Below are 21,712 nucleotides of genomic sequence, written 5' to 3'. Positions count from 1 at the left end.
TGTTAGATCCTGACCCCACAGGCATAATAGCTCATAGTTCATGATTTAAAACAGTAATGTGTATCCTGATAATATCTAGAGGACAATACTTTTGGATTCCCTTGTCGGCCACCACGATACTGACCAGGATTCAGCCATTTAAACTGCCTCTTCCTGCTCCTATGAAGAAAGCCACTCATCTTTAAGGGTAAGCCCAAATTAAAAGTATAATGTTCCTATGATAACTGGCTCATATGGGTGGTAAATCTGTGGCCTGGATTTAGTTCCCTGAAGGTAAAAGTAAATAAGCCATAGATGAAAGTTCAGGGATTCCTTTTAGGAATACACATGAAGTCTTCACTTAATCTATATAATTTAAGGTTTTCTGTGCCAACAGTAATAGCATTGGCATCCATTTGATACTATTTGCAAGAATATGAGTTATGGTTTCTACTCACTTAAACCTTACAACATCACAAATCCTCACAACCCATGAACTGTTATTCCCATTACATAGATAAGAAAATGAGCACAGAGAATTTACATAATTCACATGATATTCAATAGCAAGTAGCAGGATGAGTCTGAACCCAAGCAATCTAATTCCAGAGCCAACCATGGAATGCTGCCTCTCTAGTAATAACTGTTCCTCCCTAGAATTACTGTGAATTAAAAGTCTCAATGACAGGTTAGAGACACAAAATGAAGAGTCTATTTGTTGAAATAGTAATTCACAGGTGAAAAGAAATTAAGCCAGGAAAATGCAACAACAGTAAAACAATAAAAAAAAAATTTTTTTTAAACCACCCAATTTGGCAAGTGGTATTTGAAATAGTGGAGGTAGTTATAAGAGCTTTTGAGAATTTTCTGCACCTGTGGATTCTGGTGGGAAAAAAGCAAACAAAATGGGAAACGGAAAATTTTCCTATGGTAAGTAGATTATCAAGTACATTCATTCATTCCTCCTGCAGAATATTCCCCTTGCTCAAGGTGGGAATAAACTGCAGCAACCTTCTGTGATGCTGAGATAGTTCCTGCAGAGAATTGCAAACAGAGGCCCCAGAGAACCTAAAAGGAAAATCATACACCATTAGGACTAGTAGTTGAGTGCCCCATGTAAGATGGGGTTTATAATAATGACATGGCAACTATAAATAATAATTAATATTTATTACAATGAAATGGACAGGAAAGTCTAGAGAAAGCCTATGTAACTCAATCCCAATAAACTAAAGAGAGCACTTGAATGACACTGAAAATTAAAAAAAAAAAAAAATTGTAAGAATCTTTAGGGTCAGAGCCTTAAATACAACTTCAACCTGAGGCCTACCCTGAGAAACAGAGTCAGAGGAAACACCTAATTTTCCTTCAGAAATTGGTGACTTGTTTTTGCAGCACTGAAGCTAACCAGACAAGAGAAAGACCCACAATCCCTTCTTCAGCTCCTAGATGTCTGGAACCCCTGGTAGTCACCAGACTAAAGGACCACAGGTGCCATATAGATATTCCAACGAAGAAAGAAAACTTTACTTCTACCTAATACCAAAGGAAGACAGTGTTTCCAAATATATAGTTTCTCTTGGAGAGTTCTCAGCAGCTGAAAAGTTAGGATTTCCTTTTTTTCCTTTTTTAGGACTTCCTTTGAAAAACAGAAAAGCATCATCATCAGGTAAGAGAAGTAGGTACAAAAACTCCGTATGGATGTATCTGATACAAAAGCCTAACTTTTAGAGATGACTTTTTAATGATAAATGGCTTCTAAAAACTAAACATGGTCCTCTTAGTTCAAGCTTCTTTATTAAATGAGTAGGTCAGCGAAAGACTTCAAGTTCTTCTTACATTTTGTACATTAAGAATTTTTAAATTTGACAAAGCATTCAAAATATTTTTGAGAAAGCTTCTAATTTTTTTAGTTTAGGTACTTTTAAAAATTATATTTGTAAATGACCATGTCTGCAGCTTTAGAATCAGATCTCTATCAATATGTTAATATTTCAAAGATGTATTTAAATAAACTTTCAGATTAGCCTTTATTATTAAGAATATCAAAGGAATTAAACTCTAAATACATTACCCCTCCCATTCTCATGGCCCTTTTATAACAAAAGATCCATCCCTCATTCTTGCATGTCTGGCAGCTTATCAATATGTAGAGCTATCTCCTTCTTCAGTTGCCTAATCAGGAAGGCCTCAAAGCAACTCTAACATACTGCTGAGGAATGACCTGTGGGGGAGTACTCATTTACCAGTTTGAGGAACACATTCTAGATTCCATATGGACAAACCAACTTTTTAAAATCACTAAAAGCTGAACTCTTATGGATATTCATGTGTTCAGACATCTTAGTTCACTCATATCATACATGTATTTAAATAACCAAATTAAGTGAATTCAAGAATAAAATTAATGTAATAAAAATGGTTCCATCCTTCATCTACTCAACTATAAAACCATGCACCCTGGAGTAAGCATCTCACTCCATGGCTATTCTATTGTACAAAGACAGTATGCTTCATACACTACGATATTAAAAAACAACCAACAACTTTTATCTAGTAAATAACAACACAAATAGCTATCTGATCCATTATCAGAGGAAAACTCTACTTTGGGGTGTATGTATGTGTGTTCGTGTTCTATTTATCCAATTAAATAAAATTGACAAGGCAAGTTTAAATGGCATTACTTTACTAGAATACTTCTGGTTAATACACATAATTAAAAGTAAAAATAGTGAGACAGTTACTTCTTTAAAAGTAAAATTATACTGTATTTCAGACATGCAATCCAAACTAATAATGTTTTACTGTATTTTCAAATACTTACAAAAATATAAGCTTAATTAACTACATTTGCACACAATACAAAATTTTCAGATACATAGAAAAACAGAAGACCAGGATCCCTTTGATAATCAACAGTAGTTCACAGTATTACCAGTCTCTTTTAATATACTTCCGAAGAGAGACTGGGAGACATGCCACTTAAATATTAAGACTAACAGTGGCACAAACTGAATTATCATCTACTTGATCAAATGTGACAGTTTCATTTAGAGCAATAACTGAAATTGATTTTCTCTTCTTTTCTGCTCTCTGCTTTGAGTTCTTATGTTTTCAACGTATACTATCAATCTCTAACCTAGATGGACTCAAGTATGTTTATGGACACTTCTGTGAGAGGGATTTTTTTTTTCTTTCCTTCTCTTGACTTCCTTCTCATTACCCTCTTCCCTATAATCTATACATTTTACCTGTCTTCCATATCATTTTAATCTAGTTACTCATAAAATTAAAGAAATTAAATCAAATCATGCATATGGAAGTGACAATGCATATGTATACATCAGTAATACTGCCAATAATTAATCAGACTGATACAAGAATGAGTAAAACAGTCTTTAACTTCAAGGAGCTCATAGTTTAGAAAAAAAGAAACAATACCTGAAAACATTTTAATAAAATGAGTAACTTCTGCATGAGGTCTGAGCCTGAGATGTGTCACATTACAGCTTCCAAAGGTTTGATCTGTATTCTTAGACTTCCTAATTAGTTTAATGGGCAAGATGGCATAAGCAGTAAAATTTTAAATGATGCTCAAGCCAGTGTGCAAACTTCCAAGTTAAACTTCCTGAGTTGAGTAAGAATAGTTTGGAGATGGTAATATATCAGCACAACCTCAAACAAGAACATCAAAACAGAAGGAGCACTCTCAGGCAGAAGAAACGGCATTAAGATTTGCTAAAAATGCCCTAAAGCATAATGAAACATGTTGCTAACTGGAAAACAAATATGTCAATAAGCACACACCTCTGGTGGCATCATAACCATCACAGTTAAATTTTAGTGAGTGCCTTCTATGTGCCACTATCTACAGATGATCCATTTTCCCCATCTTAAAACTGAGGAAATTTTGTTTTAGAGAATTTAATCTTCTCAAAGTCAGAGAATGGTAGAGAACTGATTTAAACTTGGGAACTATGACAGTAGATGACTTAATGTTAGTCACTGATTTTTTTCATTTCCAGCACCAAGAAATCTGGTACTAGAGTACACACTTAAATAGAGAATAATTTCCATTAGACAAGCCATTTTCAAGGTCTCAAAATCCCTCTGGTCTCGGGACTTGTTGTACAAAAATATTCTGTCTTAAAAAATGTTTTGTCCCTTCAAGCTCTATTACAAAGCTGTCATCCTCAAGACAGTATGGTACATCATCAAGACAGTATGGTACTGGCACAAAAACCAGACACATAGATCAATGGAACAGAAATAGACCCTCAACTCTATGGTCAACTAATCTTCAACAAAGCAGGAAAGAATGTCCAGTGGAAAAAAGACAGCCTCTTCAACAAATGATGTTGGGAAAATTGGACAGCTACATGCAGAAAAATGAAATTGGACCATTTCCTTACACCACACACGAAAATAGACTCAAATGGATGAAGGAACTCAATGTGAGACAGGAATCCATCAAAATCCTTGAGGAGAACACAGGCAGCAACCTCTTCAACCTCAGTCGCAGCAACTTCTTCCTAGGAACAACGCCAAAGGCAAGGGAAGCAAGGGCAAAAATGAACTATTGGGACTTCATCAAGATCAAAAGCTTTTGCACAGCAAAGGAAACAGTTAACAAAACCAAAAGACAACTGACAGAATGGGAGAAGATATTTGCAAACGACATATCAGATAAAGGGCTAGTATCCAAAATCTATAAAGAGCTTATTAGCAAACTCAACACCCAAAGAACAATTAATCCAATCAAGAAATGGGCAGAGGACATGAACAGACATTTCTGCAAAGAAGACATCCAGATGGCCAACAGACACATGAAAAAGTGCTCCACATCACTCAGCATCAGGGAAATACAAATCAAAACCACAATGAGATACCACCTCACACCAGTCAGAACAAGTCAGGAAACGACAGATGCTGGCGAGGATGCAAAGAAAGGGGACCCCTCCTACACTGTTGGTGGGAATGCAAGCTGGTGCAGCCACTCTGGAAAAACAGCACGGAGATTCCTCAAAAAGTTGAAAATAGAGCTAACCTATGATCCAGCAATCCCACTACTGGGTATTTACCCTAACAATACAAACGTAGTGATTCGAAGGGGCACGTGCACCAGAATGTTTATAGCAGCAATGTCCACAATAGTCAAACTATGAAAAGAACCTAGATGTCCATCAACAGATGAATGGATAAAGAAGATGTGGTATATATATACAATGGAATACTATGCAGCCATCAAAAGAAATGAAATCTTGCCCTTTGCGACGACGTGGATGGAACTAGAGGGTATTATGCTTAGCGAAATAAGTCAATCAGAGAAAGACAACTATCATATGATCTCCCTGATATAAGGAAGTGGAGATACAACCAGGGTGGGGGGGTTAGGGTGGTAGGAAAAGAATAAATGAAACAAGATGGGATCGGGGAAGAGACAAACAAAAAGAGACTCTTAATGTCACAAAACAAACTGAGGGTGGCCGGGGGGAGGGGTGTAGGGAGAGGGTGGTGGGGTTATGGACATTGGGGAGGGTATGTGCTATGGTGAGTGCTGTGAAGTGTTTAAACCTGGTGATTCACAGACCTGTACCCCTGGGGCTAATAATACATTATATGTTTATAAAAAAATAAAAAAAATTAAAAACTGTAAAAAAAAATTTTTTTTGTCTTAAAAAATATTGAGAACCCCAATGAGCTTTGTTTATGTGGAACATATCCAGTGATATTTACCACATTAGAAAGCAAACCTGAGAAATAAAAAATACAAGAACTCAGAGCAAAAACATTATCATATATCATGTATCATTTGCATACTCCAGAGTACACTTAGGAAAGAACAAGACTGAAATGGCAAAGAATGTTTTAGTTGTATGAGAATAGTTTTAACCTAGCAAACATTCTAAAGGGTCTCAGAGACACAGAGAGGCCCTTGGAACATACTACGTAAATTGTGGAATACACTATTCACTATATTTTAAAATAAATTATGAATCCTGATTAACTAGTACTGTCAGAATCTGGAAACCCTGGTTGAAGACTATTTATAACAGAGGCCTCATCTCAACAGAAAGGAAAAAAGATTCACGGAAGTCAAGGGGCATTCCTAACATCACACAGCTGGTTGGTGGCAGTTATTTATTTATTTATTTATTTATTTAAAAGATTTTATTTGAGATAGAGAAAATGAGAGAGAGAGAGAGAGAGAGAGAGAGAGCGAGCGAGCATGGGGGAAGGGAGGGTCAGAGAAAGAAGCAGACTCCCCACTAAGCCAGGAGAACAGTGAGGGACACGATCCTGGAACTCCAGATCAGGACCTGAGCCCAAGGCAGTAGCCCAACCAATTGAGCCACCCTGGCGCCCCTGGTGGCAGTTATTTAATCTTACTATATTAAAGAACAGATTTTGTCTTTTGATTATAAAATATCAATAGACAATTATTTGAGGACAGTTGGTAGTAAGGAAAGCAATTACATAACAACAACAGGTATCAGAATTCCAGGGCTTTCTGGAATACCCCAGTACTCTCAGTCTTGTTCAGAAAAAGCTGTGTGCAGGCTTTGTTTCCCATTCACTCATGTATGTTGCTCCTAGGGTTTCTACTTTCAAGGCAAATCCATGGCTCTTATCAGATCATTTCCATTTCCATTAGCACTTCCAGACAGGATAGAGTAACAGTAACCAGATTAACCCTCACACTTGAAACAATAAAAAAAACAAATAGCAGTTTTGAGACATCAGACGTGGACAGCGCAGAATACTGATCCCTGAAGAGTGGGGAAAAAAGTGAATCCAAGGACTGCTGATGGGTACTAGGGAAGAGGGATATATCTCCACCTAGAGCTCTATACCAGAGAAAAGTAAAGAATATTTCAGACACAGAGAAGATGAAAAACCTCATCAGCACCAGACATGCACAATGAGAGTGTTAAAAGAAGTTCTTTAATCACAAGAAAAATAATACCAGCTAGAAATACGGACCTACACAAAGGACTAAAGCATGTTTCCTGACCATAATGGAATTAAATTAAGTATCAATAAAAAAGTTTCATTAGAGAATCCCCAAATATTTCAAAATCAAACAGTACACACTTCTCAGTAAGTATTCAAGGAAGAAATCAATAGGAAAATAGTAAAGTATTTGGAACTGAATGAAATGAAAACTCAACATAGCAAAAACTGTAGGATGCAGGCAACAGCATGATCAGAGGAAAATTTACAGCAATAAAGTGCCTATTAGAAGAGATAAAAGGTCTCAAATCAATGAGCTCAATTACACCTTAAGAAACTAGAAAACAAGGTGCCTGGGTGGCTCATAAGGTTAAGTGTCTGCCTTTGGCTAAGGTCATGATCTCCAGGTCCTGGGATGGAGCCCCACATTGGGCTCCTACCTGGCTCAGCAGGAAGTCTGCTTCTCCCTCTTCCTCTACCCCCAGCTTGTGTACTCTCTCTGTCTGTCTCTCAAATGAATAAATAAAATCTTTAAAAAAAAAAGGGGGGGGGGAAACAAACAAACTAGAAAACAGGGGCACTGAGTGTCTCAGTCAGTTAAGCATCTACCTAGAGTTCAGGTCATGATCCCAGGATCCTGGGATGGAGTCCTGCATCAGGCTTCCTGCTCAGCAGGGAATCTGCTTCTCTCTCTTTCTCTACCCGTCTCCTCTCCTCATGCTCATTCTCTATCTCTCTCTCAAATAAAATCTTAAAAAAAAAAAAAAAAAGAGAGAAACTAGAAAACAAAGAACAAATTAAATTCAAAATAAGCGTTACAGACGTCAAACATATCGAAAACAGAAAAACAACAGAGAAAACCAGTAAAACCAAAAACCAGTTCTTTGAGAACATCAGTCACATGATAAGCCTCTAGCCATATTGAAAAAAAAAAAAAGGAAACAATTCATTGATAATATCGGGAATGAGGTAGGGACTGTAACTAAAGATTCTACAAATACTGTGCCAGGTAGAATCTAAGATAGCCCTCAGTGATCTCTGGTATTCATACCCCCTATATAAACCATTTCCCCGGAGTGTGAGCTGGCCTAGTAATTTGCTTCTAACCAAAATAATATGGTGAAAGTGTATATCATTTCTGTGATTAGGATCCATAATATTGTGTCTTCAATCTGGCTAGCAGACCTCCTTACTTGCTGGCATTGATGAAGTAAGCTGCCACAATGCAAAGGCCTGGCTAGCAAGATAATGAAGAAGGCATTTTCCTGCCAATAGCTACAGGGAACAGTGGCCTTCAGTTCAACAAATAAAAGAACTGAGTCCTGACAAACAAATAGGAATTTGGAAGCAGATTGTTCTCCAAAGGTCTTACAGATGGAACTCTGGTTCTGACCAGTATCTTGCTTACAACCTTGTAAGAGACCCTGAAGCAGAGGACCAAGCTAAGCTATGCCCAAATCCTCATGAATAGAAACTGAGAGACAATATATGTGTATTATTTTCAGACAGACACTAAATTTGTGGTACTTTGTTGATATTTCAAAAGGTAATTAACACAAATATTTAAAAGATAACAAATAAATACTACAAACGTTATTCCAATAAATTCAACTTAGATAAAATGGACAAAAGGACATATTTCTTAAAATAAATGAACTGGGTGGCTCAGTGGGTTAAAGCCTCTGCCTTCAACTCAGGTCATGCTCTCAGGGTCCTGGGATCAAGCCCCATATCGGGCTCTCTGCTCAGTGGGGAGCCTGCTTCCCCTCCCCGCCGCCTGCCTCTCTGCCTACTTGTGAGCTCTCTCTGTCAAATAAATAAATAAAATCTTAAAAAAAAAAACAAAACGAACTAATACAGCTCACTCAAGAAGTAAGTAACTTGAGTAGTCCTTTATGTATTCACAAAATTGAAACTGTAATTCATCCCCAGAAGAAACTCCAGGTTCACGAATCTGATAAATTCTACCAAACATTTAAGGAGGAAATAATACCAATTCTACACATCTTCCTCAAGAAGTTAAAGAGTAATACCTCTCAACTCATTCTTTGAACCCCATATTAGCATGATACCAAATTCTGACAGTACAAGAAAAAAAAAATCTACACATCAGTATTACTCAAATATAAAAATTCTTAACATCTTAACAATAACTCAATAATACATAAAAAGGACAGTATATAATAACCCAGTGCCATTTATCTCAGGAATGCAAAGTTGGTTTAAAATTTAAAATAGTGATCAATTCCCAGAGTAACACACTAAAAAACTGTATGACCATTTCAATAAATTGGAAAAAACATTTCATAAAATCCAAAGTCCACTTTTGATAAATACTCTCAAAAAATTAGGTATAGAAGGGAATGACCCCAGTCTAATAAATAACATCAAGGAAACTTATAACTAACATGATGTTTAATGGTGAAATACTGTTTTCCCAACATCAAGGACAAGATAAAGCTAATCATTCTTATCACTACTATTCAATACTGTAGAAGATATCATAAGCAATTCAATAAGAAGAAAAAAAAAATCCTGATTGGAAAAGAAAGTTACTCTCATTCACGAATGACATACTATCCAAATAGAAAACCTTCCAGCATGTACAAAAGAGCTACCACAACTAGTGAGTTTAGCAAGGTGCAGGATACAAGATCCATATACAAAAATGTACTGTAGTCATATTTATATAAGACATGAACACCCAGAAACTGAAATAAAAAATTTATACTAGCATCAAGAATTATGAAAGAGATAAACTAAGTAGAAGATATACAAGATCTGATCAGTGAAACTACAAAACATTATTAAAAGAAATTAAAGAACTGAATAGAGATATACCATATTCATGGATTAGAAAACTCCACATTGTTACCAATTCCCTTTAAAATGATTTATAAATTCAACACAATCCCAACCAAAACCTCAGAATTATAGAAACAGAGGATACCTTAGTGGCTCAGTTGGTTAAATGTCTAAATTCAGCTCACTTCAAGATCTTGAGGTCTTGGGATGAGCCCCCCATCAGGCTCTGTGCTCACCAGGGAGTCTGCTTGTCCCTTTCCTTCTGCCCCTCCCCACTCTCCTGCCCCTGCTCATGCTCTCTTTCTTTCTCAAATAAATAAAATGTTTAAAAATTGATATTCTGGTTTAAAATTTTTCGAATTATATGCAAAGTCCCTAGAATTTGCAAAACAATTTTGAAACACAATAACAATGTTGGAGAACTTACATTGCCTGACATGAAGATTATTTTATTATTAATTTGTTTTTTAAAGACTTATTCATTCACTTGGAGGGGAGGTAGAGAGAGAAGGAGGGAAAATCCCAAGCAGGAACCCTCCTCCCCACTGCGAAGTGCGGAGTCTGACACTGTACTTGATCCCACCATTCCAAGGCTTATGACCTGAGCCAAAACCAAGAGTCGGCTGCCCAACTGACTGAGCCAATTAGGCGCCCCTGAAGATTTATTTTAAAGGTACAGTAATCAAGATGCTATGGTATTGGTGTAAAGACTTTGAAAAATCAGTAGAACAAAAGAGAGTTCAGAAATTGACCCTCACATACATGGTCAATTGATTTTTAGCAGAGAAAACAAGAGAATTCAACAGGGAAGATAATCTTTTCAACAAATGATGGCAACAAAACTGGAGAGCTTTATTTTTAAAAAAAATCTATTTTAACCCTTAATTTACACCTTTTACAAAAATGAACTCACAGTGGATCACATATCTAAATTAATGATTAAATGTATGTCATCTAATGTACTATTTCTTGAGACTATTACTAGCAATCAAACTCAATTCATAAGTAATGCAGAAGGATTCCATGGTGGGGAAAAAACTGTGAGAAATGTATTCTATTCCTTTCTTAAGGAATTATAATTTACAATACTTAATTTAAAACTGATAAATCTAACAAAGAAGTCTAATTTCGTTTAACTCATTACATAAATATATTGGACTATGAGCTCTCTATTTACATGTTACTTATTAATATCTTATTAAGCACAGATTGAAAAACCATGATCTTGATGAAAATTTTTGTTTTACATGTTATGAACTAATGTTCAGCATAAGTAACATTTGATCAAACTCACTTGTCTAAAGGGAGAAGTCTCCGGGCTTGAGTCCTTTGTTCTTTGTATTATTAAACAGACTATCGTTTTCAACCGATATGCCCTAGAGGTTTCATAACCAAACTCTGCTTCAATTTCTGTGCTTCTACTCTCCCTGGGTCATCATTATCATAACTTTTATCACCATATAGTATAACAAACTGTTTTTCCCATGAGAATGAGCACTCGTTTGCCCAGACAGTATGGACTGATCATTTTGTTTTGTTTACCTATTCCAGAGACCAGAGAAAAAAGGATTCCATGTGAACAGCCTACAAAGAGTACAAGCCCAAGAGAAGACTGCAGAACTCCAAATTGTGAAGAAAGATTCTGAGTAAAAAGTGATCTAAGAGAATAAGGTAAGGTTAATGGGAAATCAAGAATAATATTTAAAGAGCAAGAACTCAGAAAACTATAAACTCAATGAGATGTAATGGTATCACCAATACAGAGCAGATATTTGCTTACAGGACAGTTGATACTTTCTTGCTAACCACTAAAGTAACTTCTTATATTAAACACCAAGAAAAAGATCTGCTCCATGCAAAAAGTAGCACATTATGATATAAAACCACATGAAAGTAATTGTTCCATTTGACAGCACAAAGGTTTAAGTATCAGCTCAATGCATTGAAAAACACTCCAAGCTTGTTATTTGCAAAATAAAAATGTTAGAATAGATGACAAAAGTACATCACAAAAGGAATTACAATTAATCTCTCATGCTAAGCCTTTGACATACACAAGCTCATTTAGGTCTCATAACTACCTTGTGGGGTAGATACCCTTTCAAACAAATTTGAGGAACTGAAGGGTATACATCCTATTGTAAGAATGTAATTACTAAGAATCTATATTCATAAAAATCTGGGCTGCCCAATTTTTTCCAATAATCTCTACATCCCAAAATCTATAATGCAATAAACTTTTCCAATAGTTTCAGTTTTGTGAACAATTCACTTTTCTTGACCTACAGAACCTCTTGGTGGTCATTTAAAAACTGCAACAGGTCCCTCATCTTGTTCAGGACATACTCGAGGAATAGTGGCCTCTCTAAGGAGCCTCTCAGACTTGTATAATTACTACGTAGCTTTGTATCAACATGGATCTGCAATTTTTCTTGACACTGGATGTAAGAGGAGGAACACTTACAGACTACTTAATAAAGTCCAGATATTGTGCTTTCTAAAACTTCTTGTGTTAATTCTCACACACTTGTTACAAGATAAATCTCTTTGCTGATGAGAAATCTGAGGCTCAGAATTAAGCATCTTATCTTTTTCAAGGTCAAATATAGTGGTGAAACCAGGAAGGAAACTCACCTAATTGATTCTATAACTTATATTTTTTAAGTATAAAATGTAAATAATATTTTTATAAGAAATAATGACAGTACCATCATCTTAAAACTTCTGGAATCTCTGTCTTTGAAGTCCTGAACAAGGAGGAATAACAACTGTTTTGGGGTTTCTTTTATAGTTTGGCAAGTGATATGGTAGAAGGGAAGACTAATTTAGAGTCCTACTGTCTGGCTACTAGTCTTGGATGTTTAATATCTGTTAAGTTATCCACCTTCTCTGAACCTCAATTTCCTCACTTCTAAAATGGACAGGATTTTAAAAATGGCCTCTTGGTAAGCTGGTGTGAAGCTTAAAATAGGGAACATGTGAAAGGTTTTAAATGATATCATAACAAATGCTAGTTAAGATTACTGCTTTTAACAAAAAATAGGCTAAGTGGACCTAGAAAGGTATCCAGCCCAAATCTACCCTCCATTCTGTTCTTATGGATAAGAAATATGTGAATATATAGAAAATTTTAAAAAGTTGCCAGAAATAAGACCTCAACAATTACAAAAAGGGACATAGGAGATATTCATAGAGTAGTAAGTTTTGACTTTCATCTGTTAATTTAAAGACTAAATAGGGAGGGAAAAATGAAACAAGACAAAACCAGAGAGGGACAAACTGAGGGCTGCTGGAGGGGAGGGGGGTGGGAAGGATGGGGTGGCTGGGTGATGGGCACTGGGGAGGGTATGTGCTATGGTGAGTGCTGTGAATTGTGTAAGACTGATGAATCGCAGACCTGTACCCCTGAAACAAATAATACATTATACGTTAATTGAAAGAAAATTTTAAGACTAAATAATGATAGAATTTTAAAAAGAGAACTGTAAAGATCAGTCCTGATAAAGATGCTATATGACAGGCATGCAAAGTTAGGTAAAACAGTGAGGTGACAAACCGACATAAAGGCTGGTTCCAAAAGCTATGTGACAGTATTTGATCGCACACTATCCCTGGAAGAACGGGTAAATGAAAAAAATAGAAAGTCTGCCTAGATCTTAAAACGGAAAAGTAGACAACCTGATAGCTGTGTGATTTCTTTCATTTTAAATATATGATAGCAGGAGATTTAAAGGAGCTTACATCATCCTAACCCAATTTTTTCCTTATCCAAGAACTAAGATTACAAGTTATAGGCAGGTGTTGTTTTGAATACAAAGAAGAGTAACACACAACATTTTCCCTCATGGGTTTATTTAAACCTAACTTTAAAATGCACCCTTTTTTCATCCATAGTTTTTCTTCACATTCAGAACATTCAGAAGGAGCAGTTACATAACAAAACAGAGATTAATGGGAACATAGATGCAATATATAGAAAACACTTACTTTAATTCTGTCCCTCCTGTCTTGCTTTGCTATTTAACTGCTTCATCTCGTGTTTTGTACCTGAGATCAAGAGGCATAAAATACTATTTCAAAATTTGTGTGTCCTTTCTAATTATTGCATTTGAACTTGTAGTAGCTATAAAACCTACACCATTTTCCCCTTCAAAAATAAAAACAATAGCAAACGATAAACAACTAGAGAAAATATCTACCCTAAAGAAGAGAAAGTAGCACTAAACTTTATTACCCATCAATGCTATCAATGGAGGACAATGAGTAAAAATTTATTTTTTTATTCGCACAACTAGATTTTCCTATTTATAAGGGAAACTATTATAACCAAACAATTTGGTAGTTGCACCACACAATTGCAGCTACCTTGTCAAAACCTGAATAAAACAGGGGAGTTTAATTCAGGAGTCGTCATTCTGTGGGAAGAGTGAATATATACAATTTTATATCTTCCTCAGTTGACAAATGTGCCAGTTTTTTTTTCCTTTGAGACACCACTCCTCTTTCCATTATTTTGTGATCTTGATCCTATCATGCTGAGGCCTATGTAGTAGTATCTTACCAGATCATCCTATTTCTTGTCACTCTTTTACTTTGGATCCATCCCTCATTCCACAATATATTGATCTTCACAAAATCCTTTGTGTCATTCCCTGCTTAAAAATTTATTTTTAAGTGGCTCTCTAACTCGCCAAAGGATAGACTATGTTTCTTGAACAGAGGGTTACCTGCCTTATCACATTATTTACCTATATAGCAAGATCATTTACTCTTCTCTGAATTTTGTGATTTTGAGGGCTCTGTACTTGTGGTCTCATCATTCCACACTTCCAAGGAAGCTGGCTTCCTTTTAATCTTATTCATACAAATACTGTTTGTCCTACAATGGTCTACTCAAACACTTCCTCTTCACTCTTTCCCAATCACCAAAAGTAATCTCTTTATCTCCTAAAACCAATGAAATCAATTTGATAATTAACTATTTGCTGCCAAATAATTATAGCTTCTTCACTGCTGCCTTAAGAGTTAAAGTTTTACAATTTATTTAACTCTTTAGGTAAATATGACTTGTATTTCTAAACATATTTCCTGAACTCTAAGATATACTTTGTTCTCTTTTAATGATGGAGAAGTTGAGTGCCTCTACAAATCTCATCATCTTAAAACTGGGGAACCAAAGTAAGCTCATGTTCCTTAAAAAGCAGAAAGACAACATTATCATCCTTATTTACAAAGGTAGCTCTCTCAAACCACTGTGCTATACTGGGTGAAGGAAATTACAGTTTCTCTCTATCCCTAGATATTCCCAAGGCCTCTATGGTCAAATGTAAATGAAATACTCATCAGGCTCTCCCAAAACTCTGGCCAGTATAACCTTTCTTAGGGTCAGAAGAACCTCTGTGTATTATGTATAAATAGCACATAGATGAGGCTCTATTATCTCATCTCCAACTTGCTATCCACCCAACTATAGAATGGCTGTTTGCAAGCTCATCCACATGAATGAAAAGATACTGAATGCCTGCTAAGAAGGGAGAGAACGCTAAGCAGAATTAAAGGTCACTTTAGCTACATCAGGCAGAAATGGTCTAGGAGCAGCTAGAGAGGTAACATTTAACTCATTCACAATACCTTATAGACTCAGCTTAGTTTCCATAGAATCTGAAAACCAGGTGTCCATTCTAGTTGAATTTTTACTTATTTTTGTTTCCCTTATCCAAAGGAAGTACCCAATCTATGGCTTTGAGTATGAATCTTAGAAGGCTAGAGCAACTCCTGAATCTCTGTACTCTCATATTCATTTTCTACCTGACTTGGGTCTATCAGGCTGCCATCCATGTGTATTCCTGATAAACAGCCAAAGAAATGACCTCTGCTGGTGCTTTTTTAATAAAATGAACCCTCACCCTGCTACCACACTGTAACAGGTAGCAGAAAGTCAGAGTATATATTAAAACAAAAGACCGCAAAACATACCTACTATTTATTTCTTGATTAAAAGTCTAAAATTATTTTGTGCTGAGTCATAGACAGCCGCTAAACCTAGTATTTTAAAGCCAACTCATCACCACATAACTGGTTTTCCCCTTCTCCACTAATAGGCTTGAGTCCGGAACTTTGCTAAGGTAGTTATTATTAGTACCCACCTCCCTTCTATCAATGAAAAAAGGAAAAGGAAAAAAAAAATTTTGAGGCAAAGAGAAATAATTTGCCCAGAGTCATACAGCTAGGAAGTAGAAGTGCCAGAAATAGAACCCACACAACTTGATTTCAATGTTCAAGCTCTTAAATTCTATGCTTGTCTGCCTCATGATATACTATGCGGGCTAGCAAACTTTTTTTTTTTTTAATCATATCATGTCCCATGTCCTCTTCTGAAATATCAATTGCATATCCATTTTTTCTTCAGTTTTCTCTTCTCCTCTCCCATTCCTTCCGTATATGGCAAAAAATTTAAGACATTTCTTCTTTGACTTGGGAAATACTAAGGTAAGGGTGTTAAAAAGTAATTGTATAGAATCTGGAATATCTGAGTTCTAGACCAAAGTCTGTCATTAACTAGATAAATTGTCTAGCCAAATCTTGTGTGTATTTTGTATCAACAGCACCTATCTCAACCTAGCCAAATTTCAAACTCTCTTAAGTTTTCTCATCTATACAATTAAAGGACTGGACACAGAGAGCTAGCACATTTTCTAGTTTTGAAATTCTATGATACTGCAAAATGGGGAGGAAAGGAAGAGCAACATGGACATGACTGTTTCACTCTGCAAACCATATTTTATACAGAGAAGGGAAAACCATGGTAGAAATTTAGCCACTGAAAATATAAGCAGTCAAACTCATGTAATTGAATTTTGCTTCTTTCCCTCAAAATAACTACAACAGATTATAACCTGAAAAATGCTCACAATTAAAATGCCAACTGCTGGTCACTGCTAGTCACTGCTGATGCCTAAATATAATTTCTATCGGTGGTTACCTACCACACTGATCTCTCTTACTTTTTAAACTGAGGAATGAAAAATTCTGTATCTTAGGGAAAGAATGTCAACGGGAAGACTTCTCCCATTTCCTGTGAGTCCTACCGTAACACTAGGATGCAAACCCCAATGGTACTTCAGTACTTTGAGCTTGGCCTAGGTTGGATTGCAGAGCTGAGAGGGCAGGAAAACCAAGATGTCATGGCCCCTTGAAATTTCCATGAACTAAAATGATCACACAACACTTCAGAAATGGAATTTGTACATCAGGAAGTACAACCATGAAAAAGAAAAATGAAGTACTCGTTATTTGGAGAGAATAATAATAATGATGGTAATAATAGTAACAGCAGCTTTCATTTATTGTATTAATAAATGAAATGAAATACTACATAGCTATTATTACATTTCATCTTTACTCAAACCCAACAAAGTATGTGTAAAATTATCATAATTTTAGAGATGAGAAATCTGAGCCACAAAGAGGTTGAGTAACTTGTCAAGGTCACAAAGTGCAATCCTCCAGAGGTGGTGATCTTAAATACAATGTTTCACTAAGTAATATCATTAATCAGGACAATAATTTGTTAAGCATAGGAGAAAGGAAGCCTACTACCATTAATAGGTACCACTGACTTCACCACCACTGACTTCAAACTTTGAGCTTCATCATAAATCAACTTTGATTCTTCTTCATCTCCAGACACAATTAATTTAGTAAATCTAACAATTCTTCCCAAATTTGACTACATTCAGCAAACATGTATAAAACATCCATTATGTAAAAAGCCTTGTATTAGACAGAGTAAAACTTTTATATCTAAGTTTATCACAGGACTTCTGCTTTCCTAAGAAAGAGATAATTGACAGGGAAAGGAAATAGATTTTATCTATGTCTTTCACAAATCTAAAGGGAAGTATATTCAGCCATGACAGAATCAGCAAATAATTCTTACTCATTACACTTAGGATGTAGCGCATCTGCAAATGTATTCCTTCATTTAAATTTGGTTGATTGTTACATATAAATCTAGTTAATAAATTCTGATACATAAGATTAAAGCCAACACTTACACACCACTATGTAGCAGACACTGATCTAAGCACTTTACACAGATTTATCTCATTTAAAAACAGATTTACATGCATTTAATCCTCATGACAACCTTATAAAATAGTTATTATCCCCATTTTACAGATGAGTAAACTGAGGTACAGTGGATTTAGGTAACTTGTCCAGAATCATACAGGTAGTAAGTGGCAGAGATTGGATTCATGCCCAGGCACTCTGGCTCCAGAGTCTATGCTCTTGACTACTGCCTTCTAAAGGGGAGGGGGGAAAAGTCTGGAACTGGAATAAAGCACTTATGCGATGGTAAATAACAAAAATCATGGTATTCTCTGCCCTTTATGCCTGGTGCAATATCAAATACAGAAAACACTTGTTTGCAGGAAAAGATAAAAACTAAGGGAAAGAGGGAACAAATTCATTTACCATACCTCTTGCTCACATCTAAACTATTTGAGATCTTAACTGCTCTATTCAATCTCTGGTGCTTTAACCTCAAACACTACTTTTCACATATTTCTGAAAATAAAAGTGTTATTCACACCATGATGGGGCTTTTTCTGTTCATTTGTGTGTGTTGTTCTGCAAAGGCAGGCAGTAGGTCAACAGTGCAGAAACCAGGTCTCTAACAAAGGTAGACAGATTTGAGGTACATGACACAAATGCTCTTACTTCCTTATGAGTGCCTCAAACTCAGCTGTCTCATCTCCACATTTTGTTAAGAATGCTAACCATGTCTACCATTTCTTCTGTAACCACTATTAGGTACAGCATTTGTTTCTCTGTCTGCCTATCAAAAATTCTTTTTTGATTCATGTGCTATGGATAGTTCTGATAACCAGAACTCAACAAATCATCTGCATACTGTAAGGCTAGTTATCTTGTGAATTTGGGGAAAATAGGGCAGACTGGAGGGCCTGGGTGGCTCAGTGGGTTAAAGCCTCTGCCTTCAGCTCGGGTCATGATCCCGGGGTCCTGGGATCGAGCCCCACGTCAGGCTCCCTGCTCAGTGGGGAGCCTGCTTCCTCCTCTCTCTCTCTCTCTCTCTCTGTCTGCCTCTCTGTCTACTTGTGATCTCTGTCAAATAAATAAATAAAATCTTTAAAAAAAAATAGGGCAGACTGGAGTGACTTTTTCTGCTTCTGAGAGAATACATATAAGACTAATTACATTGATGAGAAGTTGTAGCCTCTTAACCAGAGAACTCTGGTAGACCTCACTTACATATCAAGGTTACTAGAGCAGAATGCTATCTTTGTTAGATTTGAATATTTTTTAAATTTTATTTATTTATTTGAAAGACAGAGATCACAAGCAGGCAGAGAGGCAGGCAGAGAGAGAGGAAGGGAAGCAGACTCCCCGCTGAGCAGAGAACTCGATGCGGTATTTGATCCCAGGACCCTGGGATCATGACCTGAGCCGAAGACAGAGGCTTTAACCCACTGAGCCACCCAGGTGCCCCTCTTTGTTAGATTTAAAGCCAGTTCCAATTAGGCAAAAAGTGTACAAAGCAAAAATTCCCTTTAAAAAGTTATTAAACAAACAAAAATAATAAAATAAAATAAAATAAAAAGTTATTAAACAGATATTAAGTTCAACCTACATGATTTGGTGTAACCAATCTTATACAGTAAAATGCAGGGTTGAAATACATTAATAGAGTAGTATTTAATAGAGTTCATGTGCCAAATAATACAGTAATGCGAAAAATGATTTTTTCCCCCTTACAGTTTTAGTGGGGGGGGGGGGACAGGGAGGGAGGGAGAACAGTAACTCAGTTGAATCCAACTAAACTAAAATCATATACTTTATAACCCCACCAAACTACTCATTCTGCAGGTTTACATACTTTTTATTGTGGCCTATTAAGTATTTTCAAACTTTACAAAAAGTAAACTAAAAAAATCTTCTATCAGGAATGTAAAACTAAATTATTTTTTAAATGATGCAACTTGCTGTGATGAAAATTTATTATTTATACTGGTAAAGTCTAAATAAATGTCACTGATATAATTTCTACAAAAGTATCTGCAATTTCATTAAAGTTTACATTGACTAGTTAATAATTTTACATTGGGTCAAATTTCATTTATAGCTAATATCGGTATTTACTCCTGAATTTAAAAAACTGAAGATACTATGATACTCAGTAGAATAAATACTTTGGTAAACCGAGATTCTTATTAACAAAATTATATCCACCTATACTTATGATTATGAAAAAAACGGTCAACTTAAAAGATGACGTTTAACAATAAACTCAAAAAGCTGATAACCTTCCTATAAAGGAGTGTTGAGGGCAGCTTCAAAGATAACCATAAATGTCTTTCCCTGGTGAGAAGAGTTCAGGGAATTTAACTGTTTGAAATTATAAATGAAACATAACTTCTTAAGTAGATAACAAAACCATTTTAGGTTCATAATCATGACCAGGACAGAAGAAGCAAAGTGAGTAGAACAGATTTCAATGAGAATAAAAATAAAGGGTAGCATTAAATCACCACTCTATCTGATATCTCAGCAGACAGATAAGAAGAAAAAGGAAAATAATAATTTTATATATATATATATATTTGTATGGTAGACTGGGAATAGCTAAAGATTAATCTGGGTTTTTAAAGAGAAAACTAGTTTACTATTAAATCAATTTACAACATATACAATAAAAACTCAAAAAATTAAGAGTAAAAAACAGCATTTCATATTCACCTATAGATCAAATAGCAAAACAGAAAAGGAAGATTTGCTTTGAAGTCCATCTCTAGAGGCAAACTTAATTTCACAGTCATGAAATATGTAAATGTTTGGATATACTATTATGTTCCCTCTTCCTAGAATCCTATTTAGCACTCAAGTAAGAAAAGAAATTGAAGTTTGAAAGGAAACATAAGGTACAAAGGCACCATTTAACGTATTTTAAGAAATAATGTTATCACACATTAACTCAAGACTTTGAAAGAAAATAATCCATTATTAATAAACAGTATTCTGTTCTCCACTACATAAGTAAAATTCATACTTAGCAATCAAAACAGGAAACCTACCTTTCCTATTCACATATTATTTAAAGCATCAAAAACTTTTAAAGGAAGGAAATTTGGACATCAACCAGTTCAACTATCCCCAAGATAAAATAAGGTGTCTGAGATTTCACCACAGAGTTGACAGTAAACCCAAGTCTTATGATGCCCGAGACAGTGCTCTTTACACTACAACCCAGCTTTCTCAGCACTGAGTCCCAAAAGGAAAACACTAAAAACCATGCTTAATTGTCTCTCTATGTATCTTTTTGGATTCTACATAACTATTTCTTTCTTCCCAAAGTATTTAAAATAAATTAAACATAGGCTATAGCCAAATAGAATAACAACCCACATATTTTAACTTAGCGTTTTTTAATACAAAGCAGCATAACCCATATGGAGACTAAGAACTCCAATCACATACTGTTTCCTTCCATTTATGCCAATTTGCTTCCAGTATTAAGTATCCATAAATTTTATGCTTCTCCATCTTCTACTGGTTAATTCTAAGAGAAGTAAATAATTCACTGTTTATGCAAAGCATAACATTTTTGAAAAATTATCCCTTAACCTCACCAATTTACTGTGGAGTCTGGGAATGGAGTTTAATTTTACTGATAATTCTTTGGTCTAATTTTTAATATTTCAGTCTTATTATTTTAAACTTTTGGGGGATTTGTTGTTTATTTATTGCTTAAAAAAAAAAAAAGTTCTAACCTTTGGACCTTTCCAAGCATAAAACATTAGCTTGGTCCTATTTTCTCTTAACTGCCAACCGAGAAATGTCATCTGTTATGTCTGTTTTGATATGCTTCCAAGAGACAGGGCTATAGAGTCCCTGGTATAAACGGCTGATGACTACTGGAACAAGAATGGCAGAGGGAAGACTAGAAACT

At 35.5% G+C, this 21,712-nt stretch overlaps 1 protein-coding gene across 3 annotated transcripts in view; it reads right to left on the bottom strand.

Moving 5' to 3' along the window:
• TCF12 (transcription factor 12) overlaps nucleotides 1–21,712 on the bottom strand; it is a 378,601-nt gene that overhangs the window by 194,677 nt on the left and 162,212 nt on the right. Inside the window, exon 5 of one of the 3 annotated variants that reach the window (XM_080807424.1) lies at nucleotides 13,729–13,788. The exons of the other annotated variants lie outside the window; for them this stretch is intronic. The gene's annotated coding sequence lies outside the window, so the exon portion shown is untranslated. The remainder of the gene's footprint in view (nucleotides 1–13,728; nucleotides 13,789–21,712) is intronic. 3 annotated transcript variants of the gene reach the window in all.

The sequence above is a fragment of the Martes martes genome, assembly GCF_963455335.1.
Source record: "Martes martes genome assembly, chromosome: 7".
Classification (NCBI taxonomy): domain Eukaryota; kingdom Metazoa; phylum Chordata; class Mammalia; order Carnivora; family Mustelidae; genus Martes; species Martes martes.
Note: the sequence above shows the minus strand (reverse complement) of the source record. Positions and strands in the feature narration are given on the sequence as shown.